A 24,635-nucleotide genomic window follows, 5' to 3' on the forward strand; every position below is an offset into this window, starting at 1 on the left:
GGCATCCAGGGCAGTAATTTACTTTTAGTTTCAGGTGTTTTTCTCTGCCATTGGTAATAGCTCCACCTCTCCCAGTATTAGGTTATCCAGAATGCACATCAGAAAGCTAATCAGCAACTGGAAAGTATAGCCCTAATAGTCTAACACAGATCAACAGTGGGGCTGTAAGCAGTGTGTTAAAGCTTCAGCCTCAATAAAACCTATACAGGAAGGTTTAGAGGGAAATATGTGAACTTACACAATATTTTCTGCTTTTTCTTTTTGTTCTGCTCTCTGTGTTATGCAGACCATTTGAAGCTGTGGGAAATCTGCTGGTTTTGGTTCAGTGGGTTTCAATGAATTCAGTCTGCATGGTTTTAGTACCTTGCAATTCAGGCTGATGTGAATATGTTTATTCAAATGAAACCTGCAAAACAGATGGGTCTCACTTGGTTTGAGAGGAAAGTGGCACAAATCCTATCCCGCTTTCCCCTACAACCGTTACCTGATGCTGTCTTTTGGAAGACTAAGAGGGAACTGGTGGCTTGCTACACGCTCTTCTACTCTGCAGTCTTCAGGGGATTGATGGCTGCCCTCCTTGCCATCCCGATAATTAAAGCGGTTAGCCAGCAAGCCTTATGTCCCCTGGGGGTAGAGGAAGCAAAGTTAGTCCATTTCCCCCACTTAATCCACTGGTATTCTGTTACCTGTTCCCTCTTTCTGCATGGGCCCAGAAAATTCAGCTCTCCATGGACCACCAGCAATTGCTCAATCAACCACAAATGATCTACAGAAAACAGCAGGGAATGAAACTCTGCCTTATCTAGTTCTAGTGCACCACATACTGGTGGAGACCTACTTAGTGAAAAGTTTGAGTGAAACTCAAAGTATTTTGCGTTCATCGTGGAGTTCCAAGTATTTTGTTTCAAAAATCTCACAGCTCTAATACCAACAATTATTTACTCAAGCTGACTTCGGCTACCACCTACAGACCCCCAAGACTGCAAGAAACTTAATCTGTTCCCTGAATAAGGTAAGCCAGATGCTTAATTACCTTGCTGAACCCAAGCCAGAGTGAAGGGATACAAAAAAAGAGGGCAGGCAGCTATAAATGCTGTATTGTCTTTTCCTACAAACAAAAGATTTTGATGCCTTCTAGCTTTGATTGCTTATTTTTCCTTAGGTTAATGAGTATTGTTATCACCATAGAAACCTCAATGGAGCTCACATTTTCAAAAAATATTATTTCCAGGATGAGAGACAGAACTTGGGGGAGCAGTTCACAAGACAAAATTAGAATGTCCCCCGTTTAATCACGTACCCGTTTTCAACGTGTAGAGTCTGATCAGGTCACGAAATCTATCAAACAAAACCAAACTTCTTTGCTTTCTTTAAACAGTTTTGAGTTATTCCCTTCATGTTTGATCACATATTTATTGAATGAAAATCAATCCATAGTGTTATATGAATGGCACAAAAAGCAACTGGCAGGAGAGCTTGCAAACATTGGAAAACATCTTACATCTGTTATTTTTAATGTGGTTTTACATTTGAATGTGGTGCCAAGTTTGTCCATGGTCCTTTACAAAAATAAATCCTTCCACAATGGCTCTGGAATCAAATGATCAGAATGAAACTTCCAGGGAAAGAGATGAAAGAATGATTGTAGCGTACTTCAGAACAACGTAAAGGATTCATTCTTATAAGACATACGGTATTTATGAGGGAGCCTGTCATGGGGCGATGACTCACTGCTGTGGCGCCTCCTGCTGGTTGTCCAGGGAATTAGCTCTTTTGAGCCAGGAATACCCTCCGCCAGTTGGTGTCTTGCCTGCCGCTGGCCCCGTGCCCCTCCCAGACCCCGGTGCCCTTCTAGATTAGGGTTCTACCCCCTGGCAGTACCCCCTCAGTCTGGGTCTCCCCTCTCAGGGGAACCCCCAACCCCCTATCCCTCCCTTGCCTTAGTGACTACTGTCAGTCATCGTCTAGCTCCTGCTCCCTGGGGCAGACTGCAGTCTGTACCACTCATCATCAGCAAGGGATGGGTCGGACTAGCTGCCTCTGTCTAGGTCTGGGCAGCTCCTCTGCAGCCTTAGTACCCTTTCATAGGCCTTTACCTCAGCCTGCAGCTCTGCTAGGCTGGAGCTCCCCAGCTCCCTCTGCCCTGGCCCTGGCCCTGGCCCTGGCCCTGGCCCTCTCAGGCAGCCAGGTCCTCCTCTCTCCATGTAGCTAGAGAGAGTGTCTCTCTTTCTGGCCCACTGTCCTCTTATAAGGGCCAGCTGGGCACTAATTAGGAGACTGATCACTTTAGATAAGCTATTACCAACAGGAGAGTGGGTTTGTGGGCGGGGGGAGGGGAGAAAACCTGGATTTGTGCTGGAAATGGCCCACCTTGATTATCATACACATTGTAAGGAGAGTGATCACTTTAGATAAGCTATTACCAACAGGAGAGTGGGTTTGGGGGGAGAGAAAACCTTTTGTAGTGATAAACACCCATTTTTTCATGGTTTGTGTGTATAAAAACATCTTCTGTATTTTCCACAGTATGCATCTGATGAAGTGAGCTGTAGCTCACGAAAGCTTATGCTCAAATAAATTGGTTAGTCTCTAAGGTGCCACAAGTCCTCCTTTTCTTTTTACACAGGCTAGAGTTGTGGCTGTTTTCCCAAACAGCCCAGCTTTTTCCCTTTCAGCCCTCTCCCACGGCTGTTTTAAGCCCTTCAAGCCACCCCACCACAGAGCCATTGTCTATGAATTGGGCTAAAGGGGAGACTTACCTATTTGGTAGCCTTAGTGCTGGAGGGTTTAATGGAATGCAGTTGGAATTATTATTTATCTCCAGTTACTTATTGTTGGATGTACTCAGTTCTGGCTCACCCACACTGCTATTTGATCAAAGCACTGCGAGCATATTTATTTAGCATGTGTGTAATGCTAAGGTACCCATTGGTGTGTATGTTACTGAAAATACTATTGGCATGACAATGGAAGGTTTGGTGCACTCACCTGCATTTTAATACCCAGAATGCTCTCACGGAAGCGCTAGTGACTAATCTCAAGCAATATACTGTAAAGTTTGAGCCTGATTTTGGAAGCACTGAAATTATTTCTCTGTTATTTACAGAGGTTAGAAAAGTCTTCTCGCTGAAGTCTTTGAAGCAAATAATATATGAACAGAAAAATTATTCTCCAGAAATGTAAATCAGTTCAGTCTTATCCCACAGAAACCTGCTCATCCCTTTTGCCTATTTCTACCACATTTGTTTTATGCCATCTCTATCTAAAACAAGTGGGGAAACTGATCAAACACATTCTGTACATACCACCCAGCCCACAGTCTCAGCATCCCAGCTGTATCCTAACCTCACAAATTCACAGTGAAACCATCTCCAGTGTTTCAAAAGCATAATAACTTTCATGAAGGGGGGCAGTGGGAGCTCTCTTAATTAACTCAATTTATTTCTGCATTTCTAGACATGTCTTCCTCTTTGTTCACCTTCAGTAGTTTAATCTCAGGGTACAAAAGGAACATTTTTCCCATAAAGTGCATTCTTTTAGGACACTTATATTCCTGTCAAAGTTTTGGCAGCCAGGAAAACATTTTGGGCCAAACATTCAAATGGAAAGAGGTGCATTTAACCAATATGCAAGCAGTAAACTCTTGCAGAGGAAAATTCAGAAATCTGGCCAGTTAGGCAAGCATTTAATTTCCATGAAGTTCTTCACCTATTGTCCATACAACTTATCCTGTATATAAAATACCTCTACACCGTCCTCAAACCCATTAAAAGGAAAATCAGATTTGATTTCTTAAATCTTGTAACTCTTCCCATTGAGGCATATTTGGCTGCTGGGATGGGATGAAGGGAGAATGACTCTGTGATTTTCTCCTACATACCTTGAAGTGCTGTTCTCTTCTGAAAGGAGATTCATTAATAATGGCCTGGCAGAGTTCCAAGATTATTGTGTTCATGATTTCTGTATTAAATGTACTCAGTTTACAAGAAGGAAAACATTTGATCCAACTGAAGATCAAGGGCCATAATCCTTCAAGTGACGGAACACCAAGGCCCTTATCTTGCAAAGCACTTAAGCACGTGCTTAATTAATGCATCTGAAGACCTTTAAAGATGGAGTTTCAGAATAACTGTGAACTTCATCGCTTTCATCAGTCTCAGTGTTACCATTAAAATACAATTTGAAAATCAAGATTTCATGTCATCAAAATTGTACATTACTTCCAAAATTTGTAATAACTCGTGAGTGGATAAGAAATACCAGGTGATGTGTAATATTTTGTAGGTGTTCATAATCAAATTATCTTATATATTTTAATGTTTGTAGCACCATGGAAGCAAAATTAAGAGGTTGCAAGATTGCTTGTATAGGAGTAAATAGGAATTCTTTGATACAATGTTGGAAAATAGTCCTAGCAAAATTATTTTATCATAATTACATTGGGTACATTAACATCAGTTAATGCTTATTTCTATTATAAGAAGTCAGAATGGAAATTGTAAGAGCTCAACCCCTGTGGCCCAGCACATGTCTCAGGACCAGGGTCTAAATTCCCATTCTGATGATGCCTAAAACTGGTTATAGGTTGACTTTCTGCTGCTATTAGCCAAGAAGCAAATACATTTTTAACAGATATTACAAAACTTAAATCAAAATCTAATTCTCTATTTAAAGCTCAGGTGTTTTCCCTCTCTTCTTTAACAGCTCAGTCTGTTTAGTTTATCCAAGAGAAGGTTAAAGAGGTGACTTGTTCATGGTCTACACATACCTATATGGAGTCGAGATTTCTGATCGCGGACAGATCTTTAACTTAGCAGCAAAAGATACAACAAGATCCAATGGCTAGAAGCTGAAACTAGACAAATTCAGACTAGAAATAAGGTGCAAATTTTTAACAGTGAGGGTAATTAACCATTGGAACAACTTACCTAGGGATGTGGTGGATTCTCTGTCACTTGAATTTTTAAATCAAGACTAGATGTCTTTCTAAAGAGATGCTTTCGCTCAAATGGAACCTATGGGCCTCATGCAGAGATTACTGGGTGAGGTTCTGTGGCCTGCTATGCAGGAGGCAGACTGGATGACCAAAATGATCCTTTTTGGCCTTAAAATCTATGATCCAACATCCAGTGAAGCCAATGAAACAGACCTCCAGCTGTAGGGGTCTTCAGTTTTTGTTTTTAAATCAAAACTTTTCAGATCATTTGATCATAATGTGCACTCTTACTCTTGGGTTTTTTTCAGTAATAAGCGGAGATATTTAAGAATGTGGTTTTAGTCAGAAGGAGCATAATAAATTGGGGGAGCAAGTAGGTACTTCTCACATGATTTCTTTTTAAACATGATGTGTATAAATGAGAGTATTGAGGAAGGGAAAATGAAGAGGGCAGAGAATTTTCAAGACCCAGATGAATGCGGCAACCGTCCTTGACGGAAATGGAATCCCACTGCACATACCTGGGGTAGACTTTAGCCCTAAATGTTCCATAATCTTACATGAAAGGTCTGCCTTTCTATACCAAGTGACATAGATGCCCAAAAAATTCCCATGCAAATTCCTACATGACAAGACAACATAAATCTGCCTTAGTCTTCTTCTCAAACCTTGCCTTGTAGTGAATCATTCCCCCACCATCTGTACTCTGCCAATATCGGCCAGGATGCCCTGTTCATTTATTTCTCACCCAGCCAGAAGCATGCCTTCTAGGCTTCTCCCAGTGCATGGATTGGAGCTAGGAGGCCCTTCCACAATGCTGGTGCCTTCTCTTCATTCACAGCTCTCCTGATGACTCAGTACTGCTTTGTTGCCCAGGAGAAGTTAGTTAATATAACATAAGATACTTAAGTTTTAAATATAAATATATCCTCCTGTATATTTATCCTCTGCTTTCTAGTGTGTCCCATCTCCTTGGTCTGCCTTGCTGAGAAACTGTAAAGTCTTTGGGGCAGATTCTCTCTGCATTTGATGTCTTCTATAGTACTAAGCACACTGTCAGGGCTTAACAAACCCATAATATTTAGTTATACTGATGATGTCAAACAACCTGACAAATCCAGGAAACTCAGCATTGAAGTGTTTGACACTCAAATGCCCTCTCCTCTAACTCCTGCTGCTATGTCTTCTATATTTCGTTTGATCTTATTCTCCCAATGGCTCAAAATAAAGCCCTGATTCTGCAAACCCTTATGCACATGCTTAACTTTACGCACTGTGAGTAGTCTTATTAACTTTAATGGGACTACTCAAATGGTGAAATCCTAGCTCTACTGAAGCCAATGCTATTGGCTTCAGGATATTAGCCACAGTGGAAAGTCAGTGCATAAAGTGAAGCATCTGCATAAATCTTTGCAGGATCAGAGCCCAAAGATGGAGTATTGACCTTAATTTTGAAGCTGCTAAGCTGCTACTTTTTTGTAAACGAGTATCTTAACTGTCTTGTTTTGTTTTTTTAATTTTGTAATCTACACACGAGTGGCATTTGTGTCACAGAGATTTTGAAGATGAAAGTTCTGTCAGTCTAAGAAAAATTCCAAAGGGATTATCAGATTTTAGTGAATAAATTACTTCTATTCCTATTGGATTTTGCTGTTCATGGTAACTTAACTTGGGCCGAAGCCTCACTTCTTGATCATTCTGCTGAACAAAGATCACAGACTTTACATTTACCCATGGAAAAAAAGAGGCCCAAGTGAATTTTTTTGGCCAGCTATTCACCCTCATGTTTTTCAATGTAATATGTAACATGTTGATGCCATTTTAAAATAACTGGCCTCATTAACACATTATCCAGCTTTATAAAAATTTTGTTTGACAATTAACTCCTTGTCTCTGCTTTGCAGACTTGAAATGATAAATCAAAATCAGCTTCATAAAGCTTTTTGCTGTTCTTATTTTCCAGCAGTCTTTTCAAACTATCAGTTTCTTTAAATAGTTGTGTGAAAGGATAGCCCTCCTTACCTACTCTTCTTCTTTTTCCCTTTTGTTTAATTAACTATCATTACAGACTTTCTGCTGCCTGAGGGGATAGAAACATTCCCTATCTGGGAAGTTACTGACTGTCTAGAGCCAAGGAAAATAGTTTAGGATACAATTCAACAAACACTTATGCATATGCTTTGCTCATCTGTAAAGTTAAGCATGCAGGTCCCAAGAGAATAATTTCCATAGCTTCTTCCCTACAGCACATCACTGTTTCCTTGTTACAGTAAATTACTCTAGACAGTTCAATCACATTTATGCTAGCAGATAATGACCCTAATCCTGTTCCCACTGAAGTCAATTGATTACAATGAAAGCAGAACGGGGCTCACTGATCCATTCCAGAACTTTACAACTTTAGGCCCTGGTTGTGAAATTCACGGAATGTGGGCAGACTGCTGCATACACATGGAGTCCTGTAAACAACAATTGGGCTCCAATGGAGGAACAAAAATCTGGCCACATGATATCAATTGCACGAGCAGAGTAGAATTTAGTAAGAGAAAAAAGGCAACATTTTTTACCAACATATTTGAAAAATTTGTGGTCTTGAATCCGAGACGAAAACAAGAAAAATACTCCATGAGTTACATTAATGTGTTCATAGTAAGTAGAGCTGGTCAAATTATTTAGAATCATAGAATCATAGAATCATAGAATATCAGGGTTGGAAGGGACCCCAGAAGGTCATCTAGTCCAACCCCCTGCTCGAAGCAGGACCAATTCCCAGTTAAATCATCCCAGCCAGGGCTTTGTCAAGCCTGACCTTAAAAACCTCTAAGGAAGGAGATTCTACCACCTCCCTAGGTAACGCATTCCAGTGTTTCACCACCCTCTTAGTGAAAAAGTTTTTCCTAATATCCAATCTAAACCTCCCCCATTGCAACTTGAGACCATTACTCCTCGTTCTGTCATCTGCTACCATTGAGAACAGTCTAGAGCCATCCTCTTTGGAACCCCCTTTCAGGTAGTTGAAAATTTATTGCAAATAATATTGACTGTGAATACTGCATGCTTTTCTGTTGGCAAGGTGAGCCTGATTTCTACACATTTATTTCATATTTATAAATATTCATCAAATAGTTTATGCAAACAAATTTCAGCCTATGGATTGTTTCCAAATGGTTCCCTTTGACTATTTGCTAGTCATAGTGCATGACAGGTCTCCTAAATCACCTGGTATAGTTTCTGTTCCCTGTTGGATGACTGAAATTCTTAAAAACGGGAGAATAAAGTACCCAGTAATTCACATCTGCTGTGATTTTTCTTTTTTAAAACAAATGATCTGTGCCAAAACTGGTGACATTTCCTAGATTTGCAAACATTTTCATGACTAAACTGTCAGTCACCCCACTATGCATGGAAAACTAATAATTTGACCTCCCACAAGTACCGGCAAAGTGAACTCACCACGTGTATTCACAAATAATTGTTATTAGAACTGGTTAAATGGTACTGTTGATCAAACACAATGAATGTCAGCTTTGTGAATGTTACATTTAATATCCCTGCCAAACAGAGTTAAAAAATTATTTCATGGTATATCTCTCTATATTTTGGTTGACATGTCTTGATTTGACAGGGACATGGTTGCCCCTGAAAACTGACAGAGAAACAAAAACAAGCATAAAGAAAAGGAGGACTTGTGGCACCTTAGAGACTAACCAATTTATTTGAGCATGAGCTTTCGTGAGCTACAGCTCACTTCATCGGATGCATACTGTGGAAACTGCAGAAGACATTATATACACACAGAGACCATGAAACAATACCTCCTCCCACCCCACTCTCCTGCTGGTAATAGCTTATCTAAAGTGATCATCAAGTTGGGCCATTTCCAGCACAAATCCAGGTTTTCTCACCCTCCACCCCCCCCACACACACAAACTCACTCTCCTGCTGGTAATAGCCCATCCAAAGTGACCACTCTCTTCACAATGTGTATGATAATCAAGGTGGGCCATTTCCTGCACAAATCCAGGTTCTCTCACCGCCTCACCCCCCTCCAAAAACCACACACACAAACTCACTCTCCTGCTGGTAATAGCCTATCCAAAGTGACCACTCTCCTTACAACGTGCATGAAAATCAAGGTGGGCCATTTCAAGTACAAATACAGGTTTTCTCACCTCCCCCCCCCTTTTTTTCCAAAAAAACCACACACACAAACTCACTCTCCTGCTGGTAATAGCTTATCCAAAGTGACCACTCTCCCTACAATGTGCATGATAATCAAGGTGGGCCATTTCCAGCACAAATCCAGGTTTACTCACCCCCCCCACCCCCATACACACACAAACTCACTCTCCTGCTGGTAATAGCTCATCCAAAGTGAGCAAGGTAGCCTATTTCCCCTTGTTTTTTCCTACCCCCCCCCCCAGACGTTCTGGTTAAACTTGGATTTATGCTGGAAATGGCACACCTTGATTGTCATGCACATTGTGGGGAGAGTGGTCAGTTTGGATGAGCTATTGCCAGCAGGAGAGTGAGTTTGTGTGTGTGTTGGGGGTGGGGGGGTGAGAAAACCTGGATTTGTGCTGGAAATGGCCCACCTTGATTATCATGCACATTGTAGGGCGAGTGGTCACTTTGGATGAGCTATTACCAGCAGGAGAGTGAGTTTGTGTGTGTATGGGGGTGGGGGGGTGAGAAAACCTGGATTTGTGCTGGAAATGGCCCACCTTGATTATCATGCACATTGTAGGGAGAGTGGTCACTTTGGATAAGCTATTACCAGCAGGAGAGTGAGTTTGTGTGTGTGTTTTTGGGGGGAAAAAAGGGGGGGGGAGGTGAGAAAACCTGTATTTGTACTTGAAATGGCCCACCTTGATTTTCATGCACGTTGTAAGGAGAGTGGTCACTTTGGATAGGCTATTACCAGCAGGAGAGTGGGGTGGGAGGAGGTATTGTTTCATGGTCTCTGTGTGTATAAAAAGATCTTCTACACTTTCCACAGTATGCATCCGATGAAGTGAGCTGTAGCTCACGAAAGCTCATGCTCAAATAAATTGGTTAGTCTCTAAGGTGCCACAAGTCCTCCTTTTCTTTTTGCGAATACAGACTAACACGGCTGTTACTCTGAAAAACAAGCATGTTACTGTAAAATAAATATAAAATAAAAATATCTTTGGAAATAACAAATGCAAATTAATAAAGTGTAACAGAAGCCTTGGGCCAGTCAGCCCTGTTCAATTAGCCTAGCCCACTACACCAGTGCAGGACTGAGTGTAAGAGGAAGGATGCACAGCAGTGATGCAGTGGTAGGTGAAGTAGAACAGGCAGGCTGTCCTGCAGTGGGAAAGGAGCCTACATGGAAGCAGGATCTGATCAGGGAGTACAGCCTGCCTGAAAGCCCTGGGTAAGAGCCCTTGGATGGTAAGGTTGAAGCCCAAGAACTGAGGTTGGTGTTAGGACAGTTTATTGCAGCTGGGGCTAGCCAGCAAAGAAGGAGGCCAGCAGCTGAGCCAAGCTGGGCTGAAGATACAGTTGTTTTGCTATTTTCTGTTGGACTTTAAGATTGTGAGGCCCTGAAAGAGGTTGCACTCTGTTGCATGACTTGGGGAGCAGGCTAGGTCACTCCTGTGTCCTAAGAAGACACTGTGGAAGGCACAGCTGACAGGAAGCGGTGTACTGGGGTAGTATCTCTGTGACAAAGATTATACATTAAAGATTTCTTTGTGAAGTAGATTTCTCCCTCATTCCTATTAACAGATTGTTATATTTAGAGCTGGTGGGAATTTGCTATTGAAATACTTTTGCAACAAAAAATGCAGTTTCCATGAGAAATTTTCAATTTTGCTAAAATTTTTCCATTGGGAAATTCTAAACAAAATATTTTGTTTCGGGTTTGGTTAACCCAAAGTGAAGTCTTTCAGTTTGTTCAACTGTATCTAAATGGTTTGTTTTGGGGGTTTTTTAGGTCAGTCTGACTCTAATCTGTATTTACCAAACCTGCAGGGGACCTCATGGGAGTTGTAGTTTGAGTGCCTCATGCTCAGTTCTTCTATGGGCTGGGTTACCTGGTTCTACTATATCACCCATGAGGCATTACAATCTCCATCCCTAGTTGAACCAGTGTGGTGCATCATGACAATCAAATGGCATACCAGGGGAGATGTAGTCTGGCCAGGGAGCTCAGCCAATAGAAAAGAGTCGGGGCATGTGGTATTTAGACTACAACTCCCAGGAGGCACTGCAGCAGCCCAGGCAAACACAGATTAATGTCAAACCAAGTCAAAATGAAATGTTTTGATTCAGTTCAACAAACCAGTGTGAAGTGTTTTGATTCTGGAATATAGAATCATTTTGTGAAACTTTCTGTTCCGTGAAAATTTTTGATATTTTAACTTTTTGTCTCAGTTCAGGACAAAAATAAATTTAGAAATATCAATTTCCCACAGGATGGAAATTCTAGTTTTTGACCAGTTCTACTAATTTTTTACTGTTCAAAAGGAATTTAAGGTTAGGGTCACTTATATATGGTTTTTCTGAACTGTGTCTAATTTGCTGTCTTTGTTGTCAATGGCTCAGCCGATTGCAAATTTTATGAGTGTAAGGAGAATTCTTAGGGATTGCTTTTCATCTAACTGATGTCCAAAAAAATTAGATTATTCATTACCAGATACTTCCTAGCTATTTGCATAGTTCATAAGGACAGATAGGAAATGCCTGAAAAGGACATAAACATAGGGGTTGAACTCTCAAAGGAATTTTTCCCTGTTCTCGGCTTGCTGAAATCTGCACAATTGCTGGGATAAATACAATAGTTTCAAATGAGTTGGTTTGCTCTTCTCATGCAACTGAACTCATGTTCCTATAACATGAAGACAGCCACAGTTAAAACTAAAACAAACAAACAAACTATAATCATTTCACCATTAAAAAAGCAGAACAAAATCACAAGAGATAGAGAGAAGTTTATTTTAACATTAGTGTGACAGGTTGGATTCCCCTGTCTGGGATGTCACCTGATATACTGGGGCCCACAGAGCCCACCCGTTCCACCAGCCTGGGCTTCCTCACCCTGTCCTTGCTGTGTCAAGCCCTCAAGCCTTCTCTAGCGTACACACACAAGTAAGGCCTCACCAGATATGAATTGTACAAACTGGTTTATAAAAAACAAAGACAAGTTTATTAACTACAAAAGACAGATTTTAAGTGATTATAAGGGACAGCAAACAGATCAAAGCAGATTACTGAGCGAATAAAACAAAACACACAAACTATGCTTAATACATTACAAAAATTGGCTACAAATAGTAATTTCTCAAGCTAAATCTCGTTTTATGCAGGTTGCAGAGTTTTCTGAAGGTAAACTGCACTGCTTGCAGCTTAAATCTCCAGGTATACCCTTCACAGACTGACCTTTCTCAGTGTGGGTCCCAGTCCTTCTCCCCGGATCAGTCTTAGGAGTATCCAGCAGTCACCCTGGGCGGGGATTCCATGAAGAACTGGCAACTGTGATTAACTCACTCTCCAGTCTTAAATAGAATTTACATATGGTGGGAATCTTTTGTTTCCGAGTCTAACCCCCCACCCCCTCTTAATGCAAAAACACTGAAAGCCCAAGATGGGGATCTACTACCAGGTGACACGATCATCTGACCCTGTAGTGTCAAGGCAGCAACCCAGGAAACGTCTCAGGAAGGTGAGAGATTAGTATCTTCAAAGTCTTATTGTTCTTCCTAATGGCCCATTCAGTCTGATTGCCTCCTGTCTGGTGGGCATTTCCCAGATGCAAACACTTTTGCAATTGATACAGAGTTCATAGTCCTAACTTCAGGTCCAGCAATGATATATGCACAAATAGGATGATCATATTTGGTAAATCATAACTGTTCCAATGATATCTTGCAAGACCCATCTTGCATCAAATACAACTTAGTTATGCCATATTCATATCATAAGCATATTTCTATGAAGAATATGGGCATGAGGTGACAATTAGAATTTGTGAAATAAGTTTTTATAAAATATTCATAGGTCAGGGCTTTGTGTTTCTTGGACAGCTTAAAAGATCCCAGCATTCCTAAAAAATGTATGGGGAAATGCTTTCAGACTACCAACTGGCACAGGATGGCTCCCATATAAAGAGAACCTAGTATAAAGAAACTTCTGGCAAAAGCTAAATGGGCTCCTGGCTTCCTCCTGTCTCCTTCCAACTAATTTTCCAATAAACTTGTGGTGACCATTAACATCTCAGCTAGTGTGAGAACATCTTTTGTTTTCCTCCTCTAGCTGGGTCTTTGCAATCAAACAGCATGTTGTGTCTCCCATACACAGACACCTCCATGTGCACCTTACCATCCACTCCCTCTTTGACCCCATCACTGCATTTTGGGAGCTGAGGACTGGCATCTTTCATTCTTTAGTATGTTGAAGCAAGAAAGAGAGCACAGAGAAGGCAATTCTCTGAGCACTTGAACCAGTGAATGGTCCTGGGAGATGGGAGGGTCTCACAACCCAGGCTCCAGCCCATGCCCAAATGCCTACACTGCTATTTTTAGTACCCCAGCCTGAGCCCTGTGAATCCGAGTCAGCTGACCCGGGCTCTCAGACTCGATGCTGTGGGATTTTTTATTGCAGTGTACACTTACCCTCAGGGCCCTGTCAGAGAACATCTTGCCAACGGCCCCCTCTATCTGACATACCAGTGCAGCTCTAGGTCAGGCACTTCTGCTGACCAAAACTGTGGCAATATGTCACAGGGAGAAAGGGGGTCTCTTAGATAGGGGTCTGTTAGGTCCCAGACCATTTAGAGCTTTACAGGTTAATCCCAACATCTTAATATCAATCCAGAAACCAACAGGCAGGCTGTGCAAATCACAGAGCAGGGAGGTAATACATACGGCTGAATTTTTCCACCAATCCACAGATCTCTTCCTTCCTTCACCCTGGGAGGTACAGTAGACTGGCAGTTCTCAGTGTTCAAGAGAACTTCTTAGAAGGTGAGTGCACTGTAAGCAAAAGGGTCTTGAGAAAAGTGCCATCTCCTCAACAATAAGAAAGGGCTTAAGATGCAGTGAGTAAAAGCCAGTTGCAAAATGGATACTTTAGGCCTGCAGCTGGTTGGCTCAGCTCAACCTAAAGATCAGCCTGAGGATATCATGTTGGGAAAACAGCTCCTATAAGAAGACAAGCCTGCACTAAGAAGAGATAGTCGAAATCAGGACATCCCGAAGAACGGTGCTTTTGGGAAAGAGGTTGCCAAAGGTGTATATCACCACTAGATCACAGGCTAAGGAGTATTCCCTCTTTGTTATACCATTCTCCCACACATGGTGATTGGAATCCTATAAATACCATAGATAGTACTCAGCAATGCAGACAGTATTTACTGTGTAGATTACATTCTGACTTCACTCTCCAGACAGAAATAACTAGATGAATCAGAGGAAGGTCATGGTGTGGGGTAAAGGTTAGGAAATGGGAAGAGGAAAATATTATGCTGTGGAATGGATGTCTACATACTAGTAGTATTGATCCACAATTAAGGTGCAATTAATTGGACCTGCAAAAATGGATACCAGCTTGAGGGCCCTTTAGCAAAAATGAGGCCCCAAAATTATGATTATCACAGAGAAAGTCTGGTACTACTACTCCCTCTCCCCCCGCCCCCCTGCCCCGCCCCAATCAATTCTGGTAACTAATCCCTGTCACCACTAGAATAATCCTGATCTCAGAAGTCTGATCAGTAAGAGTAATAGCTTTTATTGTGGCAAAACTACAAAGCCAGAGGATTAAGGCCTCAGAATTTAAGGATTTGTTTCTTTAGAATTAACCCTCTATGATTAAGAGTTGCAATTTCACTGGAAGCACGCAGTGTAAGGTTACATTTTTGGGGACTAGAAGACATGTCAGTCCACAATAGTACAGCAAAAGACTGGGTTAATTGGCCAGTATAGCATCAGGCCTTCAACTTTAGCCATTTGTTTAACCAAGCAATCACTACTGTTATTATAAAAGGAAAAGGGACAGCAGCTTCTGTTCTCTCAAGGGGGTTTTCTTAGTCAGTTCTTCATGTTCAGCTCTCCTTTCTCACTTTCCTGAGGGATGTGTCTAACAGGAATCAGAGATTTTGAAGGCCCTTATGGGAAATCTAGCAACAAACACTGGGGGTTCTGTATGGCCACTCCAGAATCTTCTCAGACCTCAGCAGGAGCAGGACTGGCAAGCTACTGAAACGCTTTCTGTAAAGCTTCTAGCATCAACTTCCTTCTTTTTACAGCTTGATTCAGTGGCTCTGAAATGACTGATTGTTCTTTTCTCTCAGACTAGCTTCTTCCATCTGTCATGGAGCTTTCCCTCAGGTCGCAGTAACTCCTGCTTCATCAAAATAGGGAAGGGAGGAAACATGAAATGTTCAGTGTGACAGCTCAACTGTTTTTCTTCTTGACTACAAACAAAGGAAACCCTTGGTGGGTAGTGAGGAGTAAAGAAAAGAAAGGAGTCGAGCCTGAGCAATTCTCCTGCTTACTTGTTCCAACTTCCATTCCACTACTATGAATGATCATGTGATAAGGGACACTGAAAACACTGACCAAACATGAGTGGCAGTTGTAGATCCCACTGTTTGCTTCCACTGTTTCTTCTCCTTATTCCTCTCTGGGTTGATCAGTAATACACCAAGGATTAGATTTGATTCACTATAATAATTTATGTTCTATTACTGCTTATTGGTGTAACATTAGACTTCAGTGGGACTACTGGTGTGAGAGTAAGTGCTAGCTATTAAATGTGAGTAAGCTTGCAAGTGAATAAGTGTTCCCAAATTGGGCTCTCCAGATGCAGGACTTTGATTTATTTGAATCAAATTTTCCCTCATTGCCTTCAGCCTTCACTGTTCTAATCTGAACACAAGGATAGAGGGAGTACCATACCGGAACAGAGCAGTAGTTCACCTAGACTGTATCCTGTCTCCAACCGTGGCCAGTACCAGACACTTCAAAGGGAGGTGCCAGAAACCCTGTGTCAGCAGTTATGGAATAACTTCCCCACAGAGAAAGTTTCTTCCTAAGCCCCTAAGGCTGAGTTATATACAAGTTGGTTCTGTCCTCGTTTGTCTGCACTGATGCTTCTCCAATTTCGGTGTCATCAGCAAATGTGATCATTTCTGAACTTGCACCAAACTAACACCCAACAATGGAAGGCACAAAGCAGCCACTCTAGGAGCAAAGAGATGCTTGGTTTGGATTTTCTGTTTATTAATTTTTTTTATTTAGTTGGTTAAAAATCCTTTTGGAGTGCCTAAGAGAGTGATTGACTGGACTACAATGAACTGGGAGAGCCACTACTTGATGGGTAATAGTTGATTCAGAAGGAGCACCACAGATCTTTTTGCAGTTCTCAGAGGCCATCATAGCTTGGGCCCCATTGCTCTAAATCAGATATACTGTGATGGGTACTATTGTGCTTTACTACACTGGTAATGAGTTGCCACAGAATAACAGACAAAAATGATTTATCATCTACACCGTCCCTCTGCTGATGCAGGATTGTTACTACAATATATTTTCTAGAGTGATTCTTCCAGTCCTATTTGAAATTACTCAAGTGACGAGTCTTCTATCACTTCTAGCTACAATCTACCAGCTCGCACTTGGCGGAATATTTCCTGATATTTAGCCTAATTTTTCCCTCATTTCATCCTATTACTCCTGGGTTGTACTCCTTGAACCTTCCTAAACAATTTCTCACACTTCTTGGTGCCTACAACCTTGCAATACTTGTAGACAGTTACCAGATCCCTCACCCCCAGTTTAGTCATAGGCCCAGCAGCATAGTACATGACAGTGATGAATGTGATATAAACATCTAGACAGACAGACATTTCTAGCTATTTTAATCTTTCCCATAAACCAGTCCTTGAAGTCCTTCACTGCTTTTTGTTTTTTTATGTGACTTCCCTCCAGTTTATAGATATAAATCTTGAATACATTGATCTTTGTATAACTGGGTTATCATAGTGCTAAGAAGGCATGGCTGTTTATTTCTTGGTAGATATGATATATACTTGTCACATTTTATTAAATGCAGTTGATTCTCCTTCCCTTTTTTCTCAGTTCCCACCATCCGCTCTATACACTGTTTATGGTAACCAGCAATAGAGACAGACAATTAGAATCTCTGGTCCTTGAAGCAATCGGGATAATCACCACCAAAACATAGCAGTGACCCCCAAAATATGAAGCAATTTAAACACTCTTGAAAGTATCCTGCCTCTACACCAATCCTAGCTACGGCAGCAAAGCAATCGCATTACAGTATTCTCTCTCTCCACCCCTTCCCCACTGTCTGCTCTGTGCTGCACCTCCTCCTCCTCCTCACAGGGTTTTTGGATGATGTTCAACTGGGTACAGACTTTAAAAAAAAAAACAAAAAAGGCTTTCCAAGTGCCAGTTTGGCTCTGGGAAGGACTAGCTCACTTGCTGGGTGTAACAAATTGTGGAGTCAGCCAAGTCGACAGCAGGGGGGAGGAAAGTGTTTTACAAAGGAAAGTAAAATGCAGAGTGCTCCAACCTCACAAGGAATGCTTGAAAAATTTGTTCCCCCATGACAGAACTGGAATTGCTCCTTTCATTCACTGCTTTTTTAAAAAAAAAAATTGTGACAGATTGGCAAAGAAACTAAATGCATGAACTTCATGCTATGCTGGGTTAGGTAAAGCTTTCTCCACCTGATATAAGCTTTGCACAGTTACTACTGACATGCCCAGGGAAAGGCTCCATTTGTCTCACGCAATAGAACTGCAGTCTGCAGAATACTAGGGTCCCGGTCCCATTCATAGCTGTGATAGTAGGCAGGACATATAAATCATGGCTAGTGTGGAGGCATTGACAGCAGAAAATATTTTTCAACAGGAAGGGGGTGCCGTGGTTCCCAGCCAATGGGAGCTGCAGAGCCAGCACTCAATGCATGGGCAGCGCACAGAGCCGCCTGCCGCGCCTCAGCCTAGGAGCAGCCAGGACAGTTCGCCACTTGCAGGGAGCCATCCAAGGTGAGTGGCACCTGGATCCGGCACCTGGCACCCCCTCCCATGCCGCAAACTCCCTCCCACACCCAACTCCCTCCCAGAGCCCAAGCTTCAACACCCCTGCTTGCACCCAACCCCCAGCCCCGCATCCCCTCCTGCATCCAAACTCCCTTCCTCTTAGTTAACTGGCATTTTTCACTTACTAGCACCCCCCATTTTCCCAACGTGCTAGATAAACCAGCTTTTACAGTATATTGATTTCAGTTACAACACAGTATACAAAGTAGACAGTGCTCACTTTTTTATTTGTTATTTTTGTTATTTATTTCTTATTGTTATTTTTATTACAAATATTTGCACTGTAAAAATGGCAAACAAAAGAAATAGTATTTTTCAATTCACCTCATACAAGTACTGTAGTGCAATCTCTTTATGGTGAAAGTGCAACTTACAAATGTAGATTTTTTTTGTTACAATAACTGCACTCAAAAACAAAACAATGTAAAACTTTAGAGCCTACAAGTCCACTCAGTCCTACTTCATGTTCAGCCAATTGCTAAGACAAACAAGTTAGTTTACATTTTACAGGAGATAATGCTGCCTGCTTCTTATTTACAATGTCACCTGAAAGTGAGAACAGGCATTCGCATGGCACTTTTGTAGCCGGCATTGCAAGGTATTGATGTGCCAGATATGCTAAACATTTGTATGTTCCTTCATGCTTCAGCCACCATTCCAGAGGATATGCTTCCACACTGATGATGCTTGTTAAAAAAATAATGCATTAATTAAATTTATGGCTGAACTCCTTGAGGGAGAATTGTATGTCTCCTACTCTGTTTTACTCGCATTCTGCCATACAGTTCATGTTATAGAAGTCTCGGATGATGGCCTAGCACATGTCATTTGTTTGAAGAACACTTTTGCTGCAGATTTGACAAAATGCAAAGGAGGTACCAATGTGAGATTTCTAAAGATAGCTACAACACTCGACCCAAGGTTTAAGAATCTGAAATGCCTTCCAAAATCTGAGAGAGATGAATTGTGGAGCATGCTTTCAGAAGTCTTAAAAGAGCAACACTCCGATGCAGAAAATACAGAACCCGAACCACCAAAAAAGAAAATCAACCTTCTGCTGGTGGCATCTGACTTAGATGATGAAAATGAACATGCGTCAGTTTGCACTGCTTTGGATGGTTATCGAGCAGAACCCATTATCAGCATGGACGCATGTCATTTGGAATGGTGATTGAAGCATGAAGGGACATATGAATCTTTAATGCATCTGGCACATGAATATCTTGCAACGCTGGCTACAACAGTGCCATGTGAATGCCTGTTCTTTCTTTCAGGTGATATTGTAAACAAGAAGTGGGCAGCATTATCTCTTGCAAATGTAAACAAACTTGTTTGTCTGAGCGATTGGCTGAAGAAGAAATAGGACTGAATGGACTTGTAGGCTCTAAAGTTTTACATTGTTTTATTTTTGAATGAAGTTATTTTTGTACATAATTCTACATTTGTAAGTGCAACTTTCATGATAGAGATTGCACTACAGTACTTGTATTAGGTGAATTGAAAAATACTATTACTTTTGTTTTTTACGGTGCAAATATTCGTAATCAAAAATAAATGTAAAGTGAGCACTGTACACCTTGTATTCTGTGTTGTAATTGAAATCAATATATTTGAAAATGTAGACAATATCCAAAACTATTTAAATAAATGGCATTCTCTTATGGTTTAACAGTGCAATTAATCATGTGATTAATCGCAATTAATTTTTTTTATCGCTTGACAACCCTAGGGGAAATGAATGAGTCCTGCAGCACAATGGAGGGGAAGTCAAGAAGTTAATAAAAGATGTAGGGACAGATGGAACTCTATTCCCCTTGAACACATAAAATAACTAGTCAACTAAATCTAGGGAGAGAATATAGGGGGAAGAGTTACTCTTGTTGAATATTAACCGTCTCTTGCTTTGCTGCATATAAAACTTTCTTACAACAAAGCTTGCCTTTTAATGGAAAAAAAATAGGGGTTGGATGCAAAAACACTTCTCTTCTATGTGGCTATAGGAATATAAAGGATAAAGTGATATAGAAGCTTATACAATCTCCTCTGAGATACCGCTGGAAGCCTACTAGAATCTTATTTCTCTCCTGTCTCAAAACTCCTTTCCTGTGGAAGGCTGCCTTCGATTAAAGCAATCTGGCCTGTAAAAAGATACTGGAATACACTTCTGGCACAGCTACATCACTACTTGTTATATTCTCGACAGTATATTCCCTTTACATTCCTGCTTATAGCTTTGCTTTTAAATGTGGCCAGTTTAACAGCCTTCTGAAGAGCTAGCCGTGACATGTCAAGGTGATTTTTACACCCCTGTTTGTTCACACCCCTTTGAAACTGGTCTTGTGAGGTGGCAGCATTAGTAGCTGGACACCCTTCTTTCCAAGATATGTCTGTGGCTTACAGTACCTGATTAGTTGAGCAATGAGCACTTGCTAAAGGGGACAAACTCCATGCATGTGTGAGGAAAGTGGAGGGTTTCCCCTTCCCTTAGTGAAACATTTCATTCCTATCACTTGCAGCTACGGGTTTTGCCTCATAACAGCAAGAGCAATCCCAAGCCCAGTTCTGGATAGTGCAGGAGGGGATGAAATTAAGTTCATAAGGCAAAACATCTTCTTCCCTCTGCTAGTTTTGCACTTAGCAGCAGCAGCGCTGGGCATTGCCTAAATAGGCAGCCACCTATGGTACCATATGTAAGAGGGCTTTGATACACAGAGATAGAACCATGATCATTATGTCACAGTTTCTGAGTTAACTTCACCTCTGAGACACCTTAAGCTTTCAGACTCCCTGCCATTAGCTCTCTGGGGCAGAGACCCCTCGTCTCTCCTCATCCAGACAGGGGTTTAGGCTTGCAGCCCATCTGTACCTCAGTGTGATTTCCCCAGCAGATGTGACCAGAGTTCAGCACCTGTGGTTAACCTTTCTGCAGGGGCTGCAACACTGTATAGCAGTTACCAACCGGCCTTCACAAAGCAAAAGACATTTATTCTTAGGGTTAAAGCATTACAGAAAAGCATATAAAACAATCAGGTGACTAGATGCATGCTAAAAGCTTACTCATCAGTCCTAGGGGGTCCTAGTAAGCTGAAGTCCAACCCTTCTTCCGCAAGCATTCAATCCCCCGCCCCCGTTGGACAGAAGGTCCTGTCAATTTGCTGAATTAAAAGAAAGTCCTGTGTTAGTCTGAACTCATCCTTTTTATATCAAAAGCCCATTCTTTGTCTGTTGGCCTCCAGAAAACCCAGCTTGAACCAGTATGCACTAGCGTCTCCGGAGGTGTTTACAATCTGAGTGATTCACTTTAATCATCCCCTATTGTTTTTGGTACCTGGTGGAGCTATGGTAACCCTCCCAACTGGAGTGCCATACAATCCCTGGCCCACAGTGATTCATAAACTTAACACAGTGTGGTCCCCAAAGACATTGCATGCAGTTGCAATTCCTGTCAGAGGTTACCTCACCAGCCTTTGCATAGTACCCCCCCCCCGTCTTTTGTTCATTGCAGTTGGACCACAGTTGAAAATCTGAACCAATGTCCCAAGTGCACCAGAGAGAGAGGACCAGATCTCCTGCCCCATTCTGCCATCTTTGCAGTGGTTTGACAGAACCAAGTACCAGGTACCAAGCAGAAATAAAGCCAGTAGATCTGGTTCCCTGAGCATTCCACTGTCTAGGGGAATCCTTAGGTGGCATGTTATGGCTCACATGCCAATATCACCCCTAATTCTCAGTGTAGGTGGCATTCCCACTCCTGTGCATCAAAGATCCCCAACTGCTGCTGGAACCACCCTTTGCCACAGCCGGCAGTCAGGCATAAATTAAAGCCGCCCTAATGCTGCTCTAGTTTATACTGGAGACATGCCCAATCCCCAGCTAGCCCTAAGCTAATGCCTAATCCCTACCACAGCCAGACCACAGGATCTGACCCTAAGACCACATCTACCCTATGAGCTAGGGGTTTGATTCCCCTGCTCATGTACACATACTCAAGCTAGCTCTCAGGGAGCTAGTGCGAGTATAAATAGCAGCGTAGCTCATGGTAGCATGGGTAGCAGCAACTAAGGCATGGCTTAGGTGCACTGCGCACAAACCCACCTATGACCAGTGGCTACGTACTCAGCATGGTTAAGCCAGGCCTCTATTGCTGCTTCCCAAATATTGGTATGAGTTAGCACGAGTATGTGTACACAAGCAGGGGCATCAGAGCCCTAGTTTGCAGGGTAGACATAGCCTTAGAGAGGAACTGTTAATTGCTTTTTATCATAATCACATAATACATTATGTGTTGCATATAATATCATATGCAACACAAAATCTCACTGGTCTTTTTTTCCTGCTCTATTACATTGAAAATGCATGTCTAGTTTGCTGCCCACTACCACCTGTAGGCCTCTTTTAGTAGGACTGTTCCCCAGGTGTCCTTTTCCCATGTGTGTTTTGGTTTATTTTTCCTCAGATGGACTAGTTTGCATTTTCCCAAACAGGATCTCAATATTTTTTTATTTTCTGCTCAGGTTTCTGCTAAGCTTTCTAGTCTCCTTTGCCTTAGTTCTCTATCCTCACTGTTCTTTTCACCTCTTTTGAATTTAGTACTATCCAGTGTGCATTATTTAGTATTTCAGCAGTGTGCTGTGTACTGCCTCTTCCAGATCCCTAATGAAGATTTAAATAAAACTGGTCCAAACGCTAAGTTCCACAGTACCTCATCAGTCACCTCCCACACACCACACCATACATTATCATTTTCCCTCTGTTTACAGGCCACTCACTGATTTCGATCTTCGTGGCAGTGATTTTATCTAAGCCAATTTTAGTTTGGAGTTAAGATTTTTTTGAGACACTCTGTTCAAAACTGTATTAAAATCCAAATACATTTACCTCATTCCCCTTGTGCATACAGAACCAAGTCCTGGTCACTTTAGTCTCATAAATGACCCCATTGACTTCAAACAGGCTACTCAAGTGAGTAAAGCAAAACAAGCTTTCATCCTAACTTTGTGATTACATCAAAAGAAGCACATATTGCAATGTGCTGTCAGCACTTGACCCCAGTTGAGTATCTACTGGCCCTGCTGACAGTGGGGAATCCAGTTTCAGTGCTTTTTTATCCATTACATAAGTGATAACTTTTTTCACACAAGGAGGAAGGACATTTGCTTACCTGTAATGCTGTATTGGGCACAATCCTTGCTCTCAGCATGGGAACCGATTGTCATTCCACCTTCTTGTTGAGTAATTTGATGGATCGAACCTTTTGTTTTTCTTGTTATTAACCATTTGCGACAGTGGGAACATCGCCACCCACTCTTATGCAGCTCAAACACTGCCCCCTGTGAGTGACTAGGCAAATTAAAGAGGCAGCCATAAGAATACCAGCCCTGTACCACCATCCCTCCCACCAACAGCTTTTGAAGGACAGCAAGAGTGTGGTTTCTGGAGCTCGTTCCTCTCACCTCTTCAGTGACAGAACCAACAGAGCCGCAGTTAATGCTTGGAATTCCCCTATCAGAAAAGAAAAATCCTTGCTGATTATGTACAACCAAATCAACAGCAGCAGTGGGGAAGTGACTGAGTCTAAGTGCCACTACTCTGTGATTTCAGTCCCTGAAAATCTGGCCCTCTGCAGTACCTCCAAGTCAGGCTCGCAGACTTCAGAAGCCATGTGTCTGGTGGGAAAGGTAGCTCTAAGGTGAAAGGTCTGCTTCGGGACCCTGATATGCAAACTAGTCCTAAAAGCATCCTGGTCCTGCAGTGCCTACCCCTAAGCCCAGAATTAAAATAAAGGCAGTATGGGAAATGTATTAGAAGTGGCACTGGTAACCATGAAAGGGCTGGAGTTATTCTGTGAAGGGGAGTGCCCACTGGGCCTGGGAGATGTGCAGGGCTAGCTCTAAGCACAAGTAATATAGGTGACTGCTCAGAACCCTCTGCTTTTCAGGGCCCTGCATTACCTCAGCTACCTCTGATTGCTGCACAACCTAGTGAGCATCAGTTATCCAGTTTCTTGCAGGTGCCACAGAAGAAGTGGGTACTGAGCAGGACTTTCAAGAAAAGAAGAGTAGCCTCAGGAGGGGGCACCTGGAGGATTGCATACAGAGGTACTGAGACATTTGTGTGAGAAGCTAAAAAGTGGGCAGACAAGAGAGCCATTATTGGCTTAGTGGAGGAGGTGTGGAGGCAAGAGAAAAGGGTGACTAAGTGGGGGGCAGAGTTGTGAAAGGGCCTCGATGGTGAAGACAAGAAATGTGGCCTTCATGCGGTGAAAAAGAGGGAGACGGTGGGGATTCAAAGAGGGGAGTGATATGGTCAGAGCTATTGACAAGGAAGATGAACTTAGAAGCTGCTTTTTGAATGGATTGGAGGTGCTGGGGAGACCATAGAGAAGGAAGTTACAGTAATCAAGATGGGAGATGTGGGCTTGAACAAGAGTTTTGCCTGGACAGAAATGTCAGATTTTAACTGTTTTGGGGAAGAATTAGTGGCAAGATTTGGATGCAGACTGGATGCTTAGGGCAAGAGCAAGGACAAGAATCAAAGATGTCAACCAAATTCTGAGCCTGACTGACTAGATGTATGGTGGTGGTGTCAGAGAAAGCAGGGGAGTGG

At 42.1% G+C, this 24,635-nt stretch overlaps 1 long non-coding RNA gene across 1 annotated transcript in view; it reads right to left on the reverse strand.

Annotated features, from left to right (window-relative positions):
• Positions 1 to 23,494, reverse strand: part of LOC141983977 (uncharacterized) — a 99,726-nt gene extending 76,232 nt beyond the window's left edge. Inside the window, exons 1-2 of the long non-coding RNA XR_012638594.1 lie at positions 23,191 to 23,494; positions 21,087 to 21,184 (exon numbers count right to left, since the gene is read on the reverse strand). This is a non-coding gene — a long non-coding RNA (uncharacterized LOC141983977). The remainder of the gene's footprint in view (positions 1 to 21,086; positions 21,185 to 23,190) is intronic.
• Between the last annotated feature and the right edge of the window lie 1,141 nt (positions 23,495 to 24,635).

The sequence above is a fragment of the Natator depressus genome, chromosome 3, assembly GCF_965152275.1.
Source record: "Natator depressus isolate rNatDep1 chromosome 3, rNatDep2.hap1, whole genome shotgun sequence".
Lineage (NCBI taxonomy): Eukaryota > Metazoa > Chordata > Testudines > Cheloniidae > Natator > Natator depressus.